Below are 25,680 nucleotides of genomic sequence, written 5' to 3'. Positions count from 1 at the left end.
TAATGCTGTGCAGGGACAGGGGTGTGATATGGTGGAGTAATAAAAGAAATACAGATGAAATAAAACCCTCCCTTGAAGCCTCATTCATCCAGGTCTAAAAAGGTGGAACCTCGCCACCTAAATCAGGCTCTCCTTGGCCAGAGGAGAAGGCAGATAAATGGAGAGATAAGGGCAGTGCTCTGCCTCCCTCCCCCTCTCCTTCCCAGGGTCCCATGCAGGGCTGGGGGCTCCATGCCAGCTCCAGGACATTCCCGTTATCCATCACCCCAAAGCAGCCCTAAAGAACAGGCACAGACCCACGGGAAGCAGAGCTGCTCTGATCCATGGCTGGAGGCTCAGAGCAGCCTCCTGGGCCGTGGGGGGTTCTCTGTCCATGGCAGGGAGGTTGGAATTTGATGGTCTTTAAGATCTCTTCCCACCCAAACCATCCCACAGCTCCAAGAAATGCTGACGTTCCTTGTCATTCCCTGACCCTGCACTGAAACAGGGGAGAGAGGAGATACCTTCCAGAAAATGGTGATGGAAAAGTGCACATTCCCTGGGAAATGCTGGTGCTTGAACCCCCATCCCCACTGGCAGCAAACCTGGATTTCCCAAGGCGACACCTGGACCCCCCTCCTCGCTCCAGGCTGTTCCCAGGGAGCAAAATCCATTCCCTCCCCGTGATGCAGGGAGAGATTAAACACAACCTGTCAATCCATCATCAAACCCCCGTGAGATGGGAGTTGAAAGGGAGCAAATTGCAGCAGTGAAGTTGAAACAACCCTTTTTTTTTTTTGCCTGTTTTCCAGCACCGCTGGCCCCGGGCCCTGAGCCCTGGAATCCCCTGCCAGGGATGGATTGCCTCTCTCCCAGGAACTGAGCCGGGAAAGCGGCTCCTCCACCTCTCAGCAGCTGGATCTGGGTGTTGGATACCCCAGGAGAGCACGAGGCAGGCAGGGCTGCTCCTTCTGGGAGCCAGAGGGATGAGTTTTCCCCCCACGGGGGAGGAGTGAAGTGACCCAGGAGCACAGGGAGCAGCAGCTCCTCGGGATCCCAGCCCTCCCGTGCCACTGGGTTGGAATCAACCAAACGAGGCTGTTCTGCCAAAGCAAACCCAACCCCCCCCAGTTCTGAGGCAGAGGAGGGTGTCCCTGGCTGGGGGGAGCAGGGGAGCACAGGGTGGGAGGGCACAGCTCAGACAAGGGGGGGTTTTCAGGGTTTTTTTCCCAGCAAATCACCGATTTTTGCCGCCTCCCTCCCTCCCGGGGACAAACCTGTTTTCCCCCGATTTGCAGAGCCAGGCTGGGCTGTGCTGGCTGCACCCTCCTGAGGGCAGCAGGGCCAGGGAGCAGGGGCAGGGTTGTCCCCACGAGCTCTGTCCCTTCACGGCGGCGATTCCGTGATTTATGGCGCTGTTTGGGCGCCTTTGGAAGACAAATGGAGTTAATAAAGCCACCGGTCCCTGCCAGAGACATTTGTTCCAGAGCTGGTGCAATCCTTTTCCTTTCCATCCCTGCCTTGGATTCCTTTCCATCCCTGTCTTTGGGCTGAGCCAAAGCACCCGGGCAGCAGCTGGAGCATCTCATCCCAAACCTCCTCCCCTTCCACCCCCGGGATCCCACAGGGCACAGACATGAGGGACACCCCTGGAGCTGCAGCCCCCAAACACCAGGAAACCTTGGAGCACGGGCAAGGAGCAGCATTACCCTCTTCCAGCTTTTCTCCTTGTTTCTTGAGACAAAAATTTTGGGAAGGGGGGGCTGGAGCAGCCCAGGCTGGAGCAGCTCAGGGCATCCGAGGCCGTGGCTGCAGCTTTCCTGGATGGGGATCCAACCAGAGCAGCCACAAACCAGGCCTGATAGGGATCTCAATAATTCCATTCTCTCTAATCCTCCCAAATTAGTAAATACAGCTTCATCCTATTTGGAGATATTTCCCTACCCAGGGGTTTCTCTTAAGCTGATGGAGACAACGAGCCAAAGTCTCTGCGGTGGCTGAGCAGCAGCACCAGGCTCTGTGTCTAATAAGCCCTCCCTGGTCCAAAGGGAGCCTCTGATCAATCCATATCAGGCAATTCCCTGTGTTATTTCCCATTTACCTCCTCCATAATCCCCTCCAGTGGTTAATCAGCGCTTCCCATTCCGAGCCACTTCAGTTCCGTGGGATGTTGGATCCGCCCAATCCAACATTTAATATTTAACAGCCCTTGTGAAGCCAACGGACCCGGGGCCTTGCTCAGCAAGTGCTTCTGTCCCAGGGCAAAGCTGAGGAGTCCCCAGAGGCAAATCCCTGGGAAAATGGGAATATGGATCCGAGCTGAGACTCCCTGACTCGCCTGGAACTCACCTGGACACTCCCCCTGCTTCAAACCAACCTCCCCCTGCTTCAAACCAACCTCCCCCTGCTTCAAACCAACCTCCCCCTGCTTCAAACCAACCTCCCCCTGCTTCAAACCAACCTCCCCAGCCACGGGGCAGCAGCTCAGCAATTCAACTCCAGCCCCTCCATCTCCCCCTCCAGCAGGACAGGGAGAAATAATCCTAAAAGAGCAAGAACTGGATGGATTTATGGGAATGTCCTCCCCACTCCCACCTCCCAGACCTTCCCCTGCCAACCCTCCAAGGCTGGACTGGCAGAGAGGGGGAAGGACTTTTAGGGCAGGAAATCCACTACCCAGCTGTAACAGGGACCCTCATTAAATATGGACTGTAAGACAAGGAACAGTTTAATTTTCTGTATCCCCCCCCCTCCTCCCCTCCATCTTTTTTAAAATAAATATTTAAGCACCTTCCAAGCTGCGTTGGGGGAGCAGGTTGATTTAATCTCCCGTTCCCTGCTCTTTGCCAAACAGGAAATCTCTCATCTGCCTCCTTCACAAATCTTTGCCAAGGGAAGGAGGGAGGATTAGAGCCCATCCATCCCTTCCCTCCTTTCTCTTGGAAGTCCTTCAAGGAATGCTCTGAAGACGTTGATTCACAGTTTTTAATCACTTTTCTCTCTCCTTTCTGCAAGTCTCGTTAACGCTTTGGGATCCAAACCCAGCAGACATTTGGAAAGGAACCCTCAGTTCCTTTTGCAACAGATTTCCCAGGCTGTGAGACCACCAGATGCTTCCCCACGAGCCTCCTCCCTCAGAGGGGTAAAATCCCCTTGGTCTCTCCCCAGCTGGGCTTTGTTTGGGTCCATTTAACTGGGATTTGGCTCAGGAACCCTGAGAGCACGGAGAAATTCAGTCTTGGTGTCCAGGCAGGGACACCAAGAGAGAGAATTATTTGTGTTTAATAAATAGGGAGAAGGGAGAATTATTTGTGTTTAATCCTTGCACTGTTTAAAAAAAAATATAAAAAATAAATAAAATCATCAGTAACAGGGAGTTTCTTGGTGGGTAAAAAAAAGAAAAAAAAAAAAAGCCTGGAAATCTGCAGAGAGCAAACAGGAAAATATAAATAGTGACCATGGAACTTGAGCTGCTGGAAAGCCCTGACTCAGCAAAGCCTTTCAGCCCTGGGGTGGTCAGTGGAGCCAGCACTCCTCACCTGCCCAAAGCTCCTCCAGCCTGGCACGGCACAGCTCACCCAAGGATGCCAGTGCCACCTCCCACCCCCTTCCCTGGCTCCAGAAAAACTCCCCCTGGGGGACCTGCTGCCCGTTTTCCCTCCGATTCAGCAAAAAACCTTCACATCTTTTAATTTTCCACTCCGTGCTCGGGGCAGGGAGAGGCCAGGGGGTGGCAGGAGGTTTGACAGGAGGATTCGGGGCTGATTTATGGCTTCCTGTGACCCTCCCCTCCCCAAATGTGAACACCCAGAGCCCTGAGCTGTGCCAGGGGGGTGGCACCGCTCCAGCCTGGCCACAGGAGTTGGTGCCAGAAAGGCTCTGCTGCGGGGCTGGGGCTGAGCAATCGCTCTCCTGCTGCCCTGCCAGCTCCTGCGGGGCCTGCAGGGGACAACGGGCATCACCTCCCCGCTGGAGAGCTCCAGGCAGGAATGTTTCACTGCTGAGATACCTTGAAATCAGGGTTGGGGGAATCCCAGGATCGCTGAGGTTGGAAAAGTCCTCCCAGAGCATCGAGTCCCCCTTGTGCCCCATCCCCACCTCGTCCACTGAGTGCCACGGCCAGGCCTTCCCTGGGCACCTCCAGGGCTGGGCACTCCAAACCTCCCTGGGTGGATTCCAATATTTAAACCCTTTCCAGGGAGAAATTCCTCCTGATGTCCAACCTGAGCCTCCCCTGGCACAGCTGGAGGCCGTTCCCTCTCCTCCTGTCCCTTGTTCCCTGGCAGCTCCCCCCTCCTGCCAGGGGGCTGCAGAGCCAGAAGGTCCCCCCTGAGCCTCCTTTTCTCCAGGCTGAGCCCCCCCAGCTCCCTCAGCTGCTCCAGCCCCTTCCCCAGCTCCGTTCCCTTCCCTGCACACGCTCCAGCCCCTCAGTGTCCCAGCCCTGGAGGGGCATCACCCCTTCCTTCAGCACGAGGAGGGAGAGAAACCTCTCAGGACTCTTAGTTTGGGATCCATCCCCCTCCATGCCGGGAAAAAAAAAAGGGGGGGGGAGGGAGGAAAAATAACTTTATTTTTGCTGCGCTCGGCTGTGAGGGAACATCTCCCACACTGTGATTTACAGGCTGACATCCATCTCCCGAGCCTTGCTGAGTGTCCACACACGCAGAGGGAACAGTCATCACGGAGAAAAAGCCTTTTACTCCCCAAGTATTTCAATTTAACAGCACTGAGATGATGAGTTCTCCCGGCTCAAGCTGCAGCCACTCGATTGCCTTCGGTTTGGTGTCTGTATCTTTACATCATTTGGGTTTCTTCTCTTATTTAAGAGACATGTTATTACCTTTAATGTGGATTATTTCTCCCTTTCGCTTCGTGCTCCCAGTTCAGCTCCTTGTGGGGGCTTTTTTTACCCAAATGGAAAATTACAATATCAAAATAAAAATCAGCCAATGGCGTCTGATAAATGGCCTTGAGAGCATCAAAGGAGTGGATAATAAACCATCATAATTCCTCAATCCTGTCTGTCCATCCATCAAACGACCCGTGGGATGGGAGGAACCTCAATCAGCTCCTCAAAGGATGTTTTATGGGGGTTTTGTTCCCAAAAGCTCTCCTGACACCTCTCTGACCCAGGGACAGGGAAGCAAACCCCCAAAGATTTCCCAAGGAAGGAGATATTGGACTGTTGCTGCCCCCCCAAAGCCCCCCGGGAGGCTCCTGGCTCATTCCCACCGGGACAATTCCCGTGGATCAACAGGGACTGGATAGAAGGAAGCTCCCAAGTGACTCATTAACTCCAGTGTATCTAATTACCCTCCGAACAACCGACGGACTGACCTCCCTTTCTCCAGCTCTCGGCTCTCACAGCAGCCAACAGCCCCAATTAGCTGTAATTAAGGATTAGAACGAGTCCACAGCGTGTTTACATCACCCATTAAACCCCCCAAATTTTTATGATTCGCCGTCCCGAGCGCAGGGGGAGGAACACAAAGGGAAAAAAAGGCTCCTTTGAGCCGCGATTTGTGCCGAGGCTCCTCACCGGGGTTTTCTGCGAGCGGCTGATTAGAGACGGAGAATCGGAGCCGGGGAGGAGAAATTAAGCAAAAAAAATAAATAAACCCTCGAATTGCTGCCGCAAATCCCCCCCTGAGCAGCCTCGCCGGGGCTCCTGCGGGATGAATCCTCCTCGTGCTGCCTTTTGTTTACCCAACAGCCCGACAATGATTATTTATGCAAATCGGAGCCCCGGCTGCTTTTTTTTGGCTGCTCATTAATTAGCGGCTCCTCCCGGCCCCGGGAACCGGGCGGGGAGAATTGGGCTGATCTGAGCAACAGGTTGATTCTGCTCTTCCCCACCTTCTTTTGGGGTCTTTAACGAGGGTCTGGGGTCGGACAGGAACCACAGGAGAGGCTCCTGTGCTCGGAAGGAGGGAAAAGAGGGATGCTGGGAGAGAGGGGGGAGAGGGGGTTGGAGGAAGGATTCAGCAGCAGCTTTGCATAAATCTGGTTTTCCTTTCCAGTTTCTCGCCGTCACAGAACCGTGGAATTGTTTGGGTTGGAAAAGGCCACAGAATCACAGGTTGGAAAAGACCTTCAGGGAATCCTGGAATTATTTGGGTTGGAAGATCTTTAGCATCACCGAGTCCAACCATTAACCAAGGCCACCACTGAGCCGTGTCCCTGAGCATCACATCCATGGCTCTTCCCAAAATCCCTCATGGAGCAGGGCTGCAGCTCGTTCTGGTGCCTGGGTGGGGACATTTTGCAGCCCAGAAAATGAGGTGTGAGGCTCTGTGCTGGGGTGGTGCCACCTCAGCTCCACGTTCCAGGGATCCAGGCATGGGATGATCCTCCGGGAAGAGGCTGGTGGGGGGACCCATGAGCTCATATCCATCTCCAAAACAAGGATTTCTCCCTGTTGGGAAGGGAAGAAGAGGATAAATCTTTCCAGGATGGGCAGAAACACTGACCTATAGATATCTATCTATCTATATATAGATAGATATAGATATATAGATATATAGATATATAGGTATATAGATACATAGGTATATAGATACATAGGTATATAGATACATAGGTATATAGATATATAGATATATAGATATATAGATATATAGATATATAGAAGCCACGGGGAGTTGGGAGTGTTGTGCCCACCACGAGGGGTGGAAAAAGAACCCCAAGACTTTCCTGCTCCCCCCAAAACGCCCCAGGACATCGACAACCCCGACTACCAGACGAGATTTTGGGGGAAATTCCTGGGGGAGACGTACAAACCACCAGTGATGTTTTATTTCCCAAAAGATGCTTCTCAGCTGCCAGAGCAGCCCCAGTGTCACAGCCAAGGTGGGCTTTGGTTGGGAGTGTGGCAGAGCAGACACAGAGCCCCCCCCGGGCTCCCCCTCCCAGTTTTCCTCTGTCCTCTGCTTCCCTCCAGGGCAATTTCTCTGCTGGGTTTACACCTTTGTTTACAAAGACAGAACGACTGAGGGGGGAGCTCCCACCCACCCCCCTGCAGCCCCACGGTGCCCATTTCCAGCCACCGGCCTCTCCCAGCGTTTCCTCTGCAATTTCTGCACAAAATGGGCCCCAAACCCTGCAATTTTCCGACCGTTTTCATCCAAATTGTCGGCAATTTCCCGACGGCCCCGCCGCCAAATTACAAAGCCAGCGCTCGGAAATCCCGGGAGGCTGCTCAGGAATCCGTGGGCAGCGGGAGGGGAGGGAGGGGGGGAGGCAGGGGGTGGATGCAGAGGCAGCAGCTGGACACAAACCCCTCAGAAATGGGCTTTTTTTAGGTTATTATAGGACATGTCTCGGGGCTGGAGTCATCAGGGTGGGAAGATGGGCCCATTTCCGTGGTGCATTTCGGGCAGGGCACCACAAATCTCCCGGGATGGCCGGGAAAAGGAGCCTTTCCAGCACCTTCATGGCTCTGGGATGCCGAGGGAGAAACGGGGCCGGGATGGATCGCTCGGCTCCCGCTCCATCTGGGAGTTGTTGCTTCAGCACAACTCGCTTAAAAACCAGTTCCACCTCGGCAGGGCAGGCTCTGCCCCAGCACAGGCACCTTGGGGGGGTCTGGTTTACCCAGGGAGGGGTCAGGGGGTGCCCATTGCAGTCCTGGGCTTCATTCCACCGTTGCTTCATTCCACCGTTTGTAGGAGATGCCCAGAGCTGCCCCATCCCGGGAAGTGCCCCAGGCCAGCTTGGAGCAACCTGGGCTGGTGGAAGGTGTCCCTGGGGGGGCACTGGATGATTTTAAGGCCCCTCCAACCCCAACCACTCTCTGTTTGTATCTGGGTGCTGGCAGTGGCGCTCCAGGGCGTGATCCCACGGGAAAACAGGGATATTTGGGAAGGAGAGGCGAGCCTTTCCCAAAGAACACCTTCTCTTTTGGAGGCACGTGGAGACCTGGAGAGGAACATTCCCACTGCAGGACAGCTTGGAGGAGCAGCTCCTGCCCCACCATCACCCCCCAAGCTGCTGCCACCCCATCCTTCCTCTGCGGGGGGACGTTGGGGTGCAGCCCCTGCAGGATTTACCACCAGAGCTCTGCTCCTCCCTGTCCCTCCCGTGGCATCTTCCTGCTCCTTCCCACACGGATTTCACATCCCCTGGCACGATGAGATATTTATATGTTTATCACAGATGGCCTCGCTTTCAAAACCCAACCACGCTGCAGTCACAAGGAATGTATTAATAATTACACAGCACAAAGTGATAATTGCCTCCCAAAGCAGTGTGAGGCAGGTCTTTTGTCTCCCCTGCTCAGATGAGACAGTTATTTCACCAGCGACAGGGAAAGTCAACAAGTGTCAACTGCACTGCTCAGTTCCTGGGCCGACAGCATTTATTAAAACTGCTAATGAATCTAATAATTAAACACATAAATATCAGTTACCTCAGGTATTAAATCTAATTATCGGGCCGGCGAAAATCAATTTTTTTTTCGTGCATATGCATAATAACAAAAAGCGGGGGCAAAGTTAATTAGAAATGTCCGGATCAATATTTGAGTGATTGGGGGCCGGCGGAATCCCCGTCTCGGGAGCGGGTCCGGACGCCGTGAGTGAGTCACATTTCAGAAATGAATGCCTCCTCCTAATGGAGTTTATCCCGCTAAATTAATAATACTCCAGTAAATCTGCGAAATAAACGACGAAGGACCTGTTTGCCTGAGCGTTCGCCCTCGGGGAAATCATTAATATCCTTTGTCAGCAGCTGAGGAGGAGGAGGAGGAGGTCAGAGCCTGGGCTCTGCTCCGGCTCCAGTCCTGTTCCAGGGGAGGCTCCTGGAGATGGGGGCTCTGACCCTCCCTCCCTGCTCTTGGGCAGCATTCCCGCTGAATCCCACCTTCCCCACCAGCACTGCCCCGTCCCCCCGGGCTCCTGCAGCTCATCCCACCTCTGGCAAAACCCACCAGAGGGATCGTCCCACTGTCCTGGAAATGGGACCCCTGGGAGGGTCCAAGGGCTGGGCTGGGGCAAACCAGGGAAGTGGAGCTGGTGGATCCCGCTCCAGCAGCACTGAATCCAGCAGCCCTGGCTCTCCTGGAGCTCTCAAGCCCAAGAGCTGAACCCTCAGCTGATTTTTAAAGGCAGCAAAATCCCTGCCCGGAATTCCAGCGGGGGAAAGCCTTGGAAAGGAACTCGGGGAGTTCCAAATTTTTCTGCTCTGCTTTGCTCCAAAGGAAGGGCCCTGTCGTGGCTCTCGAAGCCACAGGTGACATCCCTGACCCTCCTGGGGGGACCCGAGCCAGCCTTTTGCAGGATGTGTTTTATGAAATCGAAGCCTCAGTGAGATTATTTCACGTGGAACCCTCCTCTGCCACCTCCCCTCACCACACTGCCAGTGGTCAAACCTCTCTGCAGCCCAGCTGGGTAACCCTGGCTCTCCTGAGCAGCAAAATGCAGCCCCAAATGAGCCCCAAATGCAGCAGGAGCATCCCTGTGCTGCCCCATCCAGGGAGCTTGTCCCCTCCACACGAGGACCTTCTGCCTTAAAACCCTGGAGGGAAAAAGGGATGTTTTCCCTGTCAACATCATCTCTGCCTCCCCCAGGAGACAAACACCCAGAGCGTGGCTTTCACAGCTCTGCAAAAATCAGTGTCTGGCCCCAAATTCCCCCAGGCCAGCGATGCTGCAGGGGTGGGGGGGACGGGCTGGCTGCAAACAGCATCACCTTGGGTCCTGGTTCACCTCCTGGAGCACTTTTCCCCTCTAATTTATATTTATTTGCTTGAAGAATGGGTCAGTGCTCGTTAAGAAAGGTGGAGTGAGGGGCTGCTGATGGTGCAAAGCCATGGAGAGGGGTGGGGGGTCCCCAGAGCCCTCCTGGACCACTGGATTGAGAGATATTTGGGGAGCTGGCAGCCTGGAGCAGCTCACTGAGCAAAGCCACCAGAAAGCAGGTGTAGTGCAGGACTGCTCCCTCTGAAGTGGGTTCTGTGTGCTAATCAAAGGCACAGGCACAGCTGCTCTGGCTCCTGTGCAATTACAGGCACAGGCACAGGTGGGAAAACTGGAAACCCAGAGGACACCCCTGTTGTCAGGGGCAAAGGGATCCTCTGGGGAGAGGCAGCTCTGGGAAAGGGCAAAGTCGAGTCCTGGAGCAGAAGTTCAGTCGCTGATTTCAGCGGTGGCTCGTTTATAAATGATTTATAAAGGCAGAATCTCCACTTCACAGGCACGTCAGGCTCGCTGGAGCCACGGTGGCCAGTGTGTGGCACATGGCCGGGGGACAGGAGCTGTTGTGCCTCAGCCTACGGTGGCAAATTAAAAAGAAGCCCTGGAGACAGCAAAGCAGCAGCTTATTGAGCTGTTGGGTTCTGAAGCAATTAATTCTCCATTCATTAAAACATCTATTTGTCATTTATTTCCCCCTCCCTGTGCTATTTATAAATTGGTCCTTAATAAAGTGCACTGAGGTGTCACCAGAGCTGCCCCGGGGGGGGGAGGATCTGGAGCTGTCGCCCACAGGGATCCACCCAGGTCTCCCAGCCCCTCCCCATCTCTTTGTACAGCAGCTTCCCCGTCTCTATTTGTTTCTGTCTCTCCTTCCCTCTCCTGGGATAACACCATCTTTCAATCTACTCTGACACATTCGTTTCCTGAGGGCAATTTAAACTGAGAATGATTCCCTGATTGCTCACTTTGCCTCCTCCTCTCTTATTCTGCAGGGTTTTTTTTTTTTTGAAGGATCATAAAATAACATGTTTAGAAATAATTGCATGATAGGGATGTTTTCTTGCCATGTGAGTGTTGCTCATTTCCTCCCCAGACACTGTTTTTCTTCTCGGCACGTTCGTGTTTGGTTTCCCCCCGTGGCAGGAGCAGCCCGGGCAGGGCTCTGACCACTGAGTCAGGACATCAGGGAGCTCCTCATGGGGCCAGTTGGGGCAGGGATGGAGATTTGGGATCAGATTTGAGCCAGGTAAACTCCCAGCACTGAATCAGCCCAGAGTGGTTTGGACGGGAAGGGATCTCAAGGATCAGCCAGTGCCCCCTTTGCCGTGGGCAGGGACAGCTCCCACCAGCCCAGGTTGCTCCAGCCTGGCCTTGGACACTTCCAGGATGGGGTTAAAAGCATCCTAAAGCCAGAGGGTTCCCCAGCAGGAGCAGGGAGCTCTGCCCTCCAGCCCAGACCCAACACTCCCAAATTAACCCGGATTTTGGGGGTGGCAGAGACACTCAGCTCTGCCGGGCTGGCAGGCCCTGCTCACTTCACCACAGCATCAATTCCACTCGAGAGCTCCAGAGTGTTTCTATTTAGCTGCAAATTTATACGTATTAGATTACATATTGCAAGTGCAAATAAATTCCATGTATTACCCGAAAGCCACTTGATTCCGTCCTCGATAACGAGCAGGTGCACTCCGAGCCAATTCACACCATCACAAACAAGAATTATGAACAGGGCTCTGGTTTTCCCCTTTTTATTTTTTTTTCCTTACTTTAACCTTTTACAGGCCGCTGTCTCAGGACTTTGGAGCTGCTGGGACAGGGTTTGCAGTTCCCTGTTGCTGTGTGAAGGCCTCGGGTACAAGCACAGGCAGCCACGGTTGTATTTTTCTTTTCCTTTTAAAGAAATACAACTTTTTTTTATCGGTGGCTTGCTTTTCATTTTATATCCTTTCCCCTTGCTTGAGATGAGAAAAAATGAGTCTCTGCCACAGGCTCTAAAGTTTATATTCCCTCACTATCTTCTCCCTTATCTAATGCCAAGGCAGGAAGCAGAGGGAGGCCGGGCAGATTATGCCATAAAACCTGGAGATAAGGGCAGGGACCAGCCTGGGGGGATGGAAGGAACCTGCCTCCCTTCCCTGCCTCCCTTCCCTGCCTCCCTCCCCTTCAAAGCCAGCCCTTCAATCAACCCCTCAGTGCTGTGAACTCCTTTCCTTAAAATTTGATAACAAGGCCCGTGTTTTCCTTTGGAATAACGGCGGGGGGATGGATGGGGGGAGCAGAGCCAGGGGTTGGGAAGAGCAGCAGCATCACAGCCGAGCCCCAGGGCTGCCCTGCACGCCTGCATTCCTTGGCTGGTCCCAATAACCCAGCTGAGAGACCACAAATGTCTCCAGCAAACATCACAGGCTGCTCACTGATCTCTGTTTGTTGTTCCTCTCAAATGTAATTACTCGCCTGGATTAAGGGTTTTGGTGCCCGGGTGTGCCAGGGCAGGCAAAGCACCACCCCCGGGGGCAACGATGCCATCAGGGGCTCCATTCCCTTGGGAAATCCCGGGATCCTCCAGGCTGGAAAAGACCTTTAGGATCACCAAGTTCAACTGTCAGCCCGGCACTGCCAAGGCCAGCGCTCACCCGTGTCCTAAAAGTGCCACATCTGCAGGGTTTGGGGCCGGGGAGGAGAGAAACTGCTGGGAGGGAGGGAGGGAGGGAGGGAGGGCAGCAGAAGGACAGGGAGCAGGATTAGCTCAGCCCTGTATTTACTGCTCAGGATTGGGTGTCAGAGATAACAGCTGGTGCCCCAGGGGCTGAACACCAGCACATCCTGCAAGTCCTTCTCCACCCAGGTAATGCTGCTGCCTGCAGGGCCAGGGGGGGCAGGAGGAGTTATTAACCCTCGTGCTGCAGCAGCCAGGGCTGAGCTCCCAGGGGGCTGCTGGGGCAGCAGGAGCAGGGCAGGGATTGTCCCCCTGTGCTGGCACTGCTGGGGCACCCCGAGGGCTGTGCCCAGTTCTGGGCCTCTCATGGTGAGACACTGAGGGGCTGGAGCGTGTCCAGGGGAGGGAACGGAGCTGGGAAGGGGCTGGAGCAGCAGGAGCAGCTGAGGGAGCTGGAGGGGCTCAGCCTGGGGAAAAGGAGGCTCAGGGGGGACCTTCTGGCTCTGCAACCCCCTGACAGGAGGGGGAAATAGTGATAAAGGTGCCTGGGAGGGGGGAAAAAAAGGATTTGGTGTATCCACTGGCCTGAGAGAATAAAGGGAGCTGCTGAGAGCAGATTTCCACAGAGAAGAGAGGAAAGGCTGAGGAGAAGGGAGGGATGTGGATGCAGCAGGTGAGTGGGACACGGAGCAGGTGCTTCTGCCTGCTGTCTGTGCTGCTGAGGCAACGAGAATGCAGCCCTTGAAAGGAGGCAGGAGAAGGAGCAGGGGAGAACTGTGCCCAGCCTGCTGGTCCCTGACACGCGGGGCTGTCACCTCTGACGTGGGGAACTCAGAGCTCACAGGGACAGGCATGTTCCAGGCGTGTTCCAGGCGTGTTCCAGGCGTGTTCCAGGCATGTTCCAGGCATGTTCCAGGCATGTTCCAGGCGTGTGTGCCCTCACACACATCACCTCCTGGCGAAAAAAAGCAGGGTGGGCTTTATCCCTGCAAACATTTTGGGTGTCCCAAGCAGCTCTTCCCCTCGGCGGGAGGAGAAGCCACCTCGGCGCTCCCCGTGCCCTCGCCCAGCCCGACCCGTGCGCGGTGCCAGGTCCTGCCAGGGCACCAGGACAGCGCCGGGGAGGCTGCGGGAGCCGAGAATTCCTGAGCCGTGCCGGAGCTGCGGCACAGATTCGCATTGCCATCTAGCGGGGTCCACGCCAGCCCGGCCCCGCGGGTCGCAGGGCTTGGCGCTGCCCCCGGGAATCCTACACATCACCCCTGCGCTGCTTCCATCGCTCCCTGCCGGCCCCAGGAAGGAGGGTTTGCCGGGACAAGGGGGATCCAGCGATGCCTGAGCCCTCCCCTCCCAGCCCCCGGGATGCTGCTCCTCGTCGCAGCCGGAGGAGCTGGAAGTGAACCCTCAGACGGTTTTTGTTCTCTCCATCCCCGCAGTTCCTGCTTTCCGCACAAACCTCCCCCTTCTCCACCTCCTTTGAGCCGGGAGGAGGGAGGCAGAGGTCAGGCTTGGCCCCGGGCAGATGGAGCCGCGTTGTTCGGGTTGTTTGGCCGCTCCCCTCCGGGCAGAGCTCACAGACACCTTCGGTTCGAAGGGAAAGAAAAGGCACCACTGAGTTAAACTCGGGGCAATGAGGCACAAACGTCCTTCCCCGGGGCACCCAGGGCACGTTTCAAAGGGGGCCTTTCAGCTGCCTGCACTGGGAGAGCAAAGCCCTTGTGCACAGGGGGGAGCTGAGGGTCAGGAAAGGGGAATAACTCGTCCGAGGGCACGTCTGGCAACCCAACAAAACCACTCACAGGCAGCAGGTCCAGCACCCCCGTGGGAGGCAGGGCTGGGACATCACCCCCTCGAATCCCCTCTCGCAGTTCTGTGTGGATAAACAGCTTTTCTTCCCCGGGCTGGGAGGGCAAAGCACAGCTTGGTCAGGCACTGGGCACCTGAGGAAATGGCCTGTGATGGGCAATAAATGTTTCAGCACAGAGCAAGCTGAGGAAGAAAGGCAGCACAGGGCAGCTGGAGAGCTCTGACTGCCATCCAGCTCCCTCTAAATCATTCATGGCCCTCCCTGCCTGGCCCAGGAAGACCCAATTATCAACATTTTCTTCTGAACGTTGAGATACCCGAAACTTTTTGCTGCAGGAGGAGAGGAGAGGGTGGTTTTTGGCCAGCACCCGGTGCCCAAAGTCCCCGGGTGGATCCACAGAGCTCCTGGTTCAGCCTGGGGAGGGCAGAGCTGAGGCTCTGGGGGTACCAGAGCCCCCTGGACCACGCCTGGGGAAGGGTAAGGAGTGACAAATCCCAGAACATCTTCACCAGAGCCAGACCCTCCGCAGCTGGAACACAACAGCAGCGTCAGCACTCTTCAGAATTGAAATTTTCCAAATGTGCACTTAATTTGGAATTAATGGGATGATTTTTTTTCCCCCCTAAGTTAATTGAAAGGGGAAAAAAAATGATTATTAAACACAGCTTTGTGTCTGAGCTTTGACAACTAGGTAGTAAATATCCATCCAGCACATGGCTGCTAATTCCCAATAAATATGTTTCTTTCAATAACCAGCTGGTTTTAATTTAACAAACAAATAGCTGTCTGGTAAAATCTGAATTAATTGAGTGCTGAGAGACCTTAATGGGAAATAGCAGTTGTGTCTCAGCCCCCCCCACTGGCCTGTGCAACCTCCCCAGCCCAGAGCAGTGGGGATGGTGCTGGTAACGTTTGGTTGGGGCCCAAAAGCACCTCTTCCCTCTTTTCTGGCTGGTCCAGGGTGATGGGATTAATAAATCAATAAATTAATAAATTAATGCTTTCCCTGCTTGAGATACCAGGCAACAGCTTCAATGAAAAAGGAACAGAAAAACAAACCTGCCACCAGTTATTTCCCAAATCCTCCTTTTCCAACCTGTGCCCCTTCACCCCTCCCGTGGAGCAGCAACAAACCCCACGGAGCCTTTTTCCCCTCTGCCTCCTAAAGGGAGTTGTAAGAGCTGAGAAACAGCCACAGAGGGTGGTTTGCACAGGAATTCAACCTGGAGAAGTGATCTGGGAATGAGAAATTCCATCAGCCCGTTGCAGGGGACCCCCTGCCCTGCCTCCATCCTCTCCCAGCCCGGAGGAATCCCCTTCCAGGAGGAAATGCTCTGGAAAAGCAGCAATGGAGTGACCCCATCAATTGAGTGGAATGGAGGGAAAGTGGCCCAAATTATCCAGGTGGGGGAGCTGGGCAGTCCAGCAATCACCCCAAATCACCCCAAATCACCCCAAATCACCCCAAATCACCCCAAATCACCCCAAATCACCGCTCTAAGGACCGGCTGTGCCTCCGGGCTCTTGTTTTGGGGTTGGAGTCATTAGAACAAATTTGGGAGCCTTCAGCAACGCCTGGTGTCACTCAGGAGCCTCCCTTCAGGGTCTGTACTGAGGAAAAAAAAGATGAACGGCACAAGGTGCAGCCTGGGGGTGAGGGACACCCGAAAAGCTGAGCTGCAACTCCTGTGTCCAGCAAAGCTCCTCATCCCTGGGCACCCGGAGAGCCCAGGGGGGATTTGCCCCTGCTCCTCCAGCCAAGGGGCCCTGAACGCCCTCCAGGTTCAAATTCTCCCACTTGCCCACAGTTTTTCCAGCCTGTTTTCCCAACCCAGCCACAGCAGCCCCTGGAAAATGCACTTTCCCCACACTTTGGGTCCCAGCTGGAAGCCCGAGCCCCGGCACATCAGCAGCTCCCAGGGTGCTTTATGGGGGATCAAGCCAGCATTCCCAGGAGCAGGAGACACCCTGGCCCTCAAGGTCAAGCCCAGAGGCCCCCGGGTCAGGCAGAGGCAGCACAAATCCTGTTTGACCTCCCAGGTTATTCACAGCCTGGTTGGGAAGCGGGAGAGGAGAGGGGGAGCTGGCAGAGCCACAGGTACCAGTGGAAGGGGCAGCAGCAATGCTTTAAAATCCTTCAGGGGTGGTTTGGCTTCACCTCTGGGGGTTGAACCAGGGGAAAGAGGCAGACAGGAACGGGCTGAGCGTGGCCACGGCCCCCCAGCCTCCCCCCCCTGCTCCGGGAGGGTCGGGGATTAAAGGGGCACAGAGAAAAGCTCTCAGCAAAGTGTTTAATCAGAAAATTGCCTCTTGACCAGCAGCAGACGCCGCAGCTGCCATGGAGACCCCTGGCTTTGTGCAGAGTCAAATATCTCTTTATTAAATCCCAGCCTGGTGCTCGTTGCCCAGAACAAGCCGTGACCCCCCCGGAGGTCCAGGAGCCAGGACAGGACACGGAGCTGGGAGTGAATCCCAGGCACCTCAGGGAGGAGGGAGGACATGGAAGGGTAGCCTGGTTCTCCACAGCCTCCCCCAGGCTGGTGCTTCCCTCCAATCCCACTGGGAAGGGGCAGAGCCGGGTGAGATCCTTGGGCTGGTGAACCCAAACAACATCCAACAGCTGCAAATTCCTCAGGAACTCTCCTCCTCCTCAGCCTGAGGCACAGGGAGCTGATTCCCCATCTGAAAATCACACCCAAAAAATAGTCCCAGGACAGCTTTGCTCTAAAATCCCAACAGAAAGGAGGAAAAATGGTTGATGTCTCAGGGAAAAAAAAAAAAAAAAAGCCATTTCCATCCCATTTTTTTGGAGCTGAGTTGCTCACATCCTGCTGGACACCAGCACACCCCTCTCCCCAGGGCTCTTTGGCCACAGCAATTCCTGTATCCACGGCAGGGAAAGCTTGGAAAAGCTGCTGTCTGGGAGAGGGCCCCAGACTTTAATTAACTGGATCTGATTCCACTCGGTTCCTGCCGCAGCTTTACAAACAGGCTGCGTGAGCCCTGAACGTGTCCTGATGATTTTCCCTGGGAAAATGGGAGTTTTTACAACTGTTTTGGCAGAAATGCTCGTGGTGATGATCCCAATAAATTGGGGAGGAACTGAAAACATCTGCAACAAAGAACTGCAACTTTGGGGCTGAAGGACAGGGGGCCTGGCCAGCCCCAAATGTGCTTTTCAGCAGGAGTTGGGGTTTTTTCTCCTCAAACTGAACAGTGGGTGAGTTGGCTCAGATGTATTTGATGCAAGTGTATGGAAATCAGCTTTTCATTCCATTTGGGTGTGTTGACACTCGAGGAACCAGGGAATTATTTAGAATAGGAGGGGGAAAAAAAAAACCCTAAAAGGGGTAAAAATGCACTTTTAGAAACGCTGGACTGTGACAAAACTGAATTTAATTCCTGTTTAATGTTGGACAGCGCCTCTGGGGGAAAAAAATCCAATACACTCCAAGTTAGGCTTTTCTTTCTGCAAAAAATAAGTTTTCTTCTTTCTTGGAAGTTTTAGGGGCTCCCCACATGTGGAAACACACAAGCCCCACGAGGCCTCCCCAGGAATTGGTCTGAGCCTTATTGTAATAAAAGATGTAAAAATATGAGGCCTCTCTTGGAGTTCTCACTCTGTAGTGACAGGAATTGCATTTCCACCAGTTTTTCCAGGAGAATCGGGATATTTAAAAAAAAAAAAAAAAAAAAAAAAGAAAGAAAGAAAGAAGACTCGATTCTACATCAAAACCCAAAGTATCTTCATTTAAAAAAATGACATTTCAATACGTTTCTCACGGGGTGAGGGACTCCCCACAGCTCTGGTGTCACTGCCCGTGTTTCCAGGAGCTGCAGGAAGGTCCCGCGGGCACCACTTCGGGGTTCCAGACACTCCGGGGGACGCAGAGCATCCCACCCCCCCGCCCGGTCCCCCGGGAGCCGCGTCACCCGCCGGTGCCCCCGATCTCCTCCTCCCACCAGCTGCTGCGCGACTCATTAGCGGCTCCTCATTTCCATGAATTCCCCGTGAATGGGATTCAAACGAACCTCGGCTCGCGGTGATCAAAACAAATCAGGCGAGACATGAAAGCGGGGAGGTTGAAGCAGGGTTGAGGTGCTACAGGAGTCATTTTCATACTTCTATTCTTTTTTTTTTTTTTTTTCCCCTCCTCTCTCTCTTCCTCTCCATCGTTTCCTATGGAATGATTGGGTTCAGCCGCGGATTTGACGGCTCAGGGATCTGAGGGGCCTCGGCTGCCGGGGGATGCTCCTCGTTTAGCGTCTCTAATAACTCCAGACACCGTCCCCGAAAAAACCCTCCCAGTGCTTGTCAGACAAGCAGCTGACACCGAGCTGGGGGGGAGTGTGGATCAGCTGGAAGGCAGGAGGGCTCTGCAGAGGGACCTGGACAGGTTGGAGAGTTGGGCTGATTCCAAGGGGATGAGGTTCAACCAGGCCAAGTGCTGGGTCCTGCACTTTGGCCACAACAACCCCCGGCAGCTCCAGGCTGGGCCAGAGGGGCTGGAGAGCAGCCAGGCAGGGAGGGAGCTGGGAGTGGGGATGGACAGGGAGCTGAACAGGAGCCAGAGTGTGCCCAGGGGGACAAGAAGGCCAATGGATCCTGGCCTGGCTCAGGAACAGGGTGGCCAACAGGGCCAGGGAAGTGATTCTGCCCCTGGACTCAGCACTGGTGAGGCCACCCCTGGAGTGCTGTGTCCAGTTCTGGGCCCTCAGCTCAGGAAGGACATGGAGGGGCTGGAGCAGGGCCAGAGAAGGGCAACAAGGCTGGGGAAGGGACTGGAGCACAAGTGCTGTGAGGAGAGGCTGAGGGAGCTGGGGGGGCTCAGCCTGGAGAAGAGGAGGCTCAGAGGAGACCTCCTCACTCTCTGCAACTCCCTGACAGGAGGGGGGAGCCAGGGGGGGTTGGTCTCTTTTCCCAGGCAACCATCAGCAAGACAAGAGGGCTGGGTCTGCAGCTGTGCCAGGGGAGGGTTAGGTTGGAGATGAGGAAGAATTTCTTTGCAGAGAGGGTGCTCAGCCATTGGAATGGGCTGCCCAGGGCAGTGGTGGATTCTCCATCCCTGGAGGTGTTGAAGGACAGACTGGATGTGACATCAGTGCCATGGGCTGGGGGACGAGGTGGGGATGGGGCACAGGGTGGACTCGGTGACCTTGAAGGTCTTTCCCAACCTCAGCGAGTCTGTGATTCTCCTCTGTGATTCCCAAATCCTCCTCTCCCAGCCCTGGGCAGGAACACTCTGGGGCTCTGATCAGGACTAAACCAAGCAGAATGTCAGAGCACCCTGGACAAAGCCACCAACAAACACTCTGCAGCCTCAGCTCCCTGGCACCGGGGGGTGGCTTTTGAAGACGACTCAGTCATTTCATCTCTCCATCCAATCTGGCTCTAAAAACAAACTGCTCCTTTCCTCCACGTTCTCAGGTACAAAGCAGCACAAGTGCTTTGTAATTTAGTTGAAAGAAAGGAGGTATTTTCTTTTTAATCCCCTAAGCAGCACTTTCTCCCTTCTGCAAAGCGCCGAATCTCGGGGATTTTTTATTTTTTTTTAATTTTAATTTTAGAGGAGAAATTAATGCACAGAACAAAACACCGCCAGAGAACAAAGCAGAGAGGGTTTGTTTGTCCCCAGCAAAGGCTGGAGATGACAGACAGACAGCCTTCCACTGCAGGCACAGACCAGCTTTGAGAGTATTTGTATTTTGCCTTTGATGCCTCAAAAATGAAAATGTGGTGGATGGTGGTAATTAAACAAACAAAAACCCAAAATAAATCCTGAGAACCACTTGGCTTTTTGCATTCATCAGATTCCTCTGCCCTCGTGCCTGGAGGTCAAACCCTGGGAAGGATCTCTCAAACTCTGGGAAGGATCTCTCCAGCCCTGGGAAGGATCTCTCCAACCCTGGGAAGGATCTCTCAAACTCTGGGAAGGATCTCTCCAGCCCTGGGAAGGATCTCTCCAGCCCTGGGAAGGATCTCTCCAGCACGAGGTGTTGCTGCAAATATTCCTAATTGGAGGGGAAAGTGGGATTCAGTGTGTGAGATTCCCTGCAGGACAACAAGGGTTGTGCTGGAGCTGGAGACCCGAGGAAGAAGGGGAACCCCAAATCCTTGCAAAGGGGGTGGGTCACAGCATCCCAAACTAGTTGGTGTTGGAAGGATCCTCTGGAGATCATCCTGTCCAACCTCCCTGCCCAGGCAGAGCCACTTGGAGCAGGTGACACAGGAACACATCCAGGACTGGGGCAGAAAACCAGAGATTGGGTGTTTTCCTCATCACACTCCCCCACCCCAGCCTACACAGCTTCACCTTCCTGTTCCTAAAAACTCCTCCTTATCCCCCTTTTCCACCCAGGGTGTAAACACAGCCCTTGTCCTGAGCATGGGACTTGCCTGGTGCTCAGCCAGGGCTGAGGGACCCTCCAGGCTCTTTTTGGGGCTCTGCAAATGAGTCACAGAGGGGCCTGGAGGGGACTCCTTCCCCCCCAGTGTGAGTCAGCCCGGGGTGTGCCCCCCCTGCCCTGCTGGGAGCACGGACACAGCCTGGCTCTCCTCCCCTCCCCTGCCCTGGGATGTGACTCATCCTGGCAGTTTGTCCCCGTGGAAGGTCGTGAGGCTGAATTGAGGTGGGTGGAGATGCTGGGAATGGCTCTGAGTGAGGGGGACTGACAATGTTGGGGTGGTTACCACACAAGGGGAGGGGGTTTGGTGCTATTTGAGAACTGCCAGGCACAAAACTCATGGAAAAGGCCTCCAGGATCACAGGGGCCAGCTGCCAGGCCAGCCCTGCCAAGGCCACCACTGACCACGTCCCCAAGGGTCACATCTCCACGGCTCAGATCCCCCCAGGGAGGATGTCCCTGCCTGAGGAAGAGGGGGAAGGAACTGTCCAAGGTGATTTGCAGCAGAAGGTGAGAGGTGCCCCCCAAAGTCCTCCCCATGTCCCCAGGCACAGGAGACCCCGCTGGGCCAAGTCCTGCTCAGGCACTTGACGCTGATACACGGAAGGAATTCCTCCCTGGGAGGGTGGGGAGGCCCTGGGATGGATTTCCCAGACAAGCTGTGGCTGCCCCATCCCTGGAAGTGCCCAAGGCCAGGTTGGAGCAACCTGGGACAGCAGAAGGTGTCCCTGCCTGTGGCAGGGGTGGCACTGGACGAGCTTTAAGGTCCCCTCATAGCACAGAGCTCATTACAGCACCTCTGGATTGCAGGAACAGCTGCTAAAGGTCAGTCCTAAAGTCAAAGTCACGCAGCAAAAATGGGAACTGGTTCCGTGAGCAACAGCAGCAGCCTGGGCTGAGCCAGCCGGGGAGTTTGCCCACCAGGAGCTGACAGCAGAAGGAAATGAAGCCCCAAATCTGTCTCCTGGTGCCCGGATGCCCCAGGCCACGGCCCGGGGGCTGCGTGGCAGCGAGAGAGGAAACAGGAGCACAAATGGCATCCCGGGGGAGCAGCAGCGCCCGTTGTTTATCAAAGCAGGGCGAACAAACAGATTTGCATCCATTAATAGCTCCGTGATCAACTCCTGATAAAGAACAAGCTGCTCCACCCTCGAGCTCCCTGCTCAGGCACTCGGGGCTGGTAACGAAGCCGAGCAAATACGAACCAACCCACCCGGGGAAAGCACAAAGCCTGAACTTAAGAGTGCAAAAGAAATCAAGTCTCCTCTCCTCAATTCACTGAATTGATCGTCTGCCAGACCCGAGGAGGTCCACGGGAGTTAAGGGGATGTGGCAACATCTCCTGATACCTCGTGGTAGGAGAGAAACAGCCTCTGTCTTAATTACCTCCCCTGGGAAGGCAGAGAACAGCGCTGGAGTAAACATTCAAACTACGCACATTAATTTATGCCGGCTGCTGCCTTCGGATTTTGGAACGAGCTGCACCCTTTTATTTATTTTTTTTTTGTTTTGTTTAATTGCTTGATGAAACGTCCCATCAATCCTGTCAACACGAATAATGCCACCGAACAAGGGATGCCCACGTGCCACCCAAACGGCAGGAGGGGTAATTAGAGCCCGCAAACACACGCAAAGGGGTGAGAGGTGACCCCCCTCCCCTGCAAGCCACTTCCAGCTCCCCCCGTGCTGGAAGGGAGATGGGCTGGTGCCAACCCGTGCCTGTCCCCGCAGTGCCTGGCGCTGATTTGGAGCTTGGCAGCTCTTCCCCAGCCCCTCCCCGGCGTCCCCCCGGGGCTGTTGCAGCCCAGCCGCGGGACTGGATGTCCTGCCAGAAGGACAGATGTCGGCCCAGCGCTGTCCCACCCCCTCCCCGGCTCGGTGGGACACCCCAAAAACGCGTCCTCAGCTGTCAGTCAGTCCCACCCCAGCTCAGAGCTGAGCTCCGTGTGGTGGGAACTGGTGTGATCCCTCCCAGGCACGAAACTCTCAGCCCAGCAGGGCTCATAACTACAGAAAAAAAAAAGAAAAAAAGAGGGGGGAGAGGAAAGATTAAAAGAGAAGCAAAATATCTTAATAAACCCTAACAAGGTTTCTGGGTTTGTTTCCGTTCTGTGCTGCCTTTGAGCTGCACGAGGATGATTCATTAACTTGCTGTCTGTGTGCTCTGGATTATTCCCCACTGTTTTGGTTGCGCTGCTCCAGCTAATTTTTGGCAGCGAGAACGAGCAGGTTTTAGTGCTTTTTGAAACAGGTACAGCACCGGCATTGTCCTGACAGGCAGCACCAATAATTGATTTGTCATTATTAGGGAGATAATTTACTTAACCACGATATCAGGCCCTCGTTGAATAACGCACCCGCTAATTCCAGCCCGGGATTAGTGCAGCCTGATGAGATTAGTGTGGACTCCTGGAGCTCTCAGGCCTGGGTGCTCTCAGGCCAGGAGGGACTTTGTGCTGGAGAGAGGGGCAGGCCTCAGAGCACGAGGGTGTTGTGTCATAAACACTGGCATGAAATGTCTTCAAAATCAGCCTGGAGTGCAGGACACTTCAGCACCTCCTCCCTCTCCATCCCCTGGGAGGCAAGTGAGCAGCCACCTTCTTCTTCCAACACTCCAGATCCCAAAGGAGCGACTCAAACCTTCGTGTTTTGCGCAGTTTTGCTCGGTTCTGGTCTCTTTGCAGGATGGGGCAGGTGGTCCGTGCCTGCATCTGCCCCTCAGAACAGCCCCGTTCGGCCATCGACGCCCTCATTCAGCACAACCACCCAAAGCCAGGAGCTCCAGCTCCACCCGGCGAGAATTTCCACCCCTCAGCCTCTTCCAACAGCCCGGAGAAGGGGCAGGACAGGCTCCGGACGCAGAAAGGGCTGCGCAGAGAGGCGGCAGCGATCGGGGGGGATGTGCGGCGAGCGGCGCTCATTAGACACAACCTCATCCTCCTCCCTCCTTACCTGAGCATCGCCCCGTCACCCGCGGAGCAGCCCCGGGGCTCACACGGGCGCTAACAAAGATGTTGTTTAGCAGCTTGTCAGCAGCTGTAAATTGGCCGAGGAGCGGAGCCGTTTGCATTCTCCACGGGGCTTGAACTGAGAATTAAACCGTGGCAGCAACTGCTGCTGCTGCCTGATGGAGCAAATCAATTCTCTCCCTCCCTCCTTCCCCCCCTCCAGCACCTCCCAGGCCTGGATTCATCGCGGCGCTGCCCACGTAGGGCAACATTAGCCAGACAGTCCTTCAGGGCCGGCAGAAAAAGGCAGTGAGAGATCAGGGCAATTAACCTGAAAGGCCCCTGGAGAACGAGAAAGGAGGAGAGATCGGGGTAGAATTCAGGATCCGAGCCCTCCATCTGTCCACACGCTGCTTTAATTGATCCGGGAGTCAATCAAAGCAGCAGCAGCTTTTACTCAGCTAATCTGAACCCCGTGCAAGGCGAGCAAACCCAGGGAGAAGGGCAGAGCAGGGCCCTCCGGCCTCGCTGCCCATCACAGGGCAGAGCTCTGACTCCGGGAACATCAGTCAGGGGAAAGGGGAGGCAGGACAGTGAGGAATCCCTCCCTCACCACCAGCTGATCTGGTGACATTTTGATATTTCAGGTTAATAACTGCAGAGAAATCAATCCAAAGGCCTGCCCTGACCCGGAGCATCCAGTGGCAAAAACTCACCTGGAGTGACCCAGCAGGGCTGGAGCCGCTGCCCCTGGGCTGGGGGGAACTCACTGGACTGGGGGTTTTGGCCACCTCCTGGCACAGCCAAACACCTTCACCCTCCCCTGGCCAAACTCGAGTTTTTGGGTGCCCAAAACTCTGCTGTTCCCCCAGAGTCCAAGTGCTCCCCCCAGAGCGTCCCGGTGCAGAACGTCAGGCACATCCCAGCTGGGGCTGCCCCATCTCTGAGAGTGTCCAAGGCCGGGTTGGAGCAACCTGGGTCAGCAGAAGGTGTCCCTGCCCACGGCAGGGGGTGGGACAGGGGGATCTTTGGGGTCCTTTCCACCCCAAACCATTCCATAACCCTGTTATACTCTCCAGATCTCCCACCCTTCCCCACATCCCACCTGCCATCACAGTCCGGTCTCCACACCCACCCACCCATTTTTAAGGGGGATAATCATCCCCCTGCCCCCAGCCCAGCACTCCCACCCCCGGATTTCAGCACACAGAGGCACAGGCTGGTGTTATCCCTCTCCCTGATTCCCTCAGCCCGTGAAAAGTGAAGCAACCCTTCATCTCCACGCCCCAGGAGAAATCGCCGAGGCGAAGAATCGGAGGGGGGGGGAAGCTGTTTCTTTTGTTGTTGCTACAACATTTGGTACCAATCTTCTCCCTTTCAGGTGTTGCAGAGATTGATTTTGTATCATGTGTCTCTCACTCGGGTTTCTGGGCCCGATAATATCACAGCACAGACTACAGAGAGGTTACAGCAGCACAGCAGAGGCTCGCAGGGAACACCATTAGGGAGCAGGATAAGTGACAGCTGCTGCCAGGCTCCGAGAGCAGCTCTAAAAGCAAAGTCTCAGCGAGATGAAAGTTGTAACAAGGCTCAGAACAGCGCAGTGTTTCCCTGTGCTCTCCCTGAAAGGGCTGTTTGGCTGAGCCACGGGGCTGGGGATGCAGCAAAGTGCCCCCAACTCACCCACGGCTCCTCCAGCTCTGGGCTCTCCTCCCTGGTCTGGAAAAGCTGAGTGGGTAAGGATTGAAAAAGGGAGCGAGGTGAGTTTGTTGGGCGGCTAAAGGTGAGAGAGTGGGGGATGTGTGGGTAAAAATCTGGTGTTCCAGCCCTCAGGACTGCGGCTCCCCAGGGAGGCAGGAGCAGTGGGGTCCCGGCCACAGCTCTCCACGAAAACACCCCCCAAAAGCAACCACAGGGGCTCCAAACCTCACGGCAGCCCCCTCCCGAAACACACGGTCCAAAATCCGAGCCGGGATTCCGCGGGTGGATACAAGGCCAGCTCGTAAAGCCGCAACAAATCCCCCCTTCCCGCGGCGGGGCTGCGGCCCTGGATTGCGGGGAGGGAGGGAGGCAGAGCCCCAAATCCGGCTGGAGAAGGGGATTTTCGCCGCTTAAACACATCCCAGTCCCCGCAGCTCCAGGCGAGTCGGCAGATTTCCAGCCGGAGCGGATTTCCAGAGGCGTCTCAGCCCC

General features: G+C 55.1%; 2 long non-coding RNA genes across 2 annotated transcripts; both read left to right on the top strand.

The window, feature by feature from the left end:
• Positions 1-12,439: 12,439 nt before the first annotated feature.
• On the top strand, positions 12,440-14,798 carry LOC135403728 (uncharacterized). The gene is made up of 2 exons (XR_010425479.1): positions 12,440-12,516; positions 14,470-14,798. It is a non-coding gene; the product is annotated as an uncharacterized LOC135403728 (long non-coding RNA).
• Positions 14,799-20,853: 6,055 nt separating this feature from the next.
• On the top strand, positions 20,854-21,976 carry LOC135403712 (uncharacterized). The gene is made up of 2 exons (XR_010425470.1): positions 20,854-21,049; positions 21,350-21,976. It is a non-coding gene; the product is annotated as an uncharacterized LOC135403712 (long non-coding RNA).
• The last annotated feature ends 3,704 nt before the right edge of the window (positions 21,977-25,680 follow it).

This window comes from Pseudopipra pipra, chromosome 28 (genome assembly GCF_036250125.1).
Source record: "Pseudopipra pipra isolate bDixPip1 chromosome 28, bDixPip1.hap1, whole genome shotgun sequence".
Taxonomy (NCBI): domain Eukaryota; kingdom Metazoa; phylum Chordata; class Aves; order Passeriformes; family Pipridae; genus Pseudopipra; species Pseudopipra pipra.
Note: the sequence above shows the minus strand (reverse complement) of the source record. Positions and strands in the feature narration are given on the sequence as shown.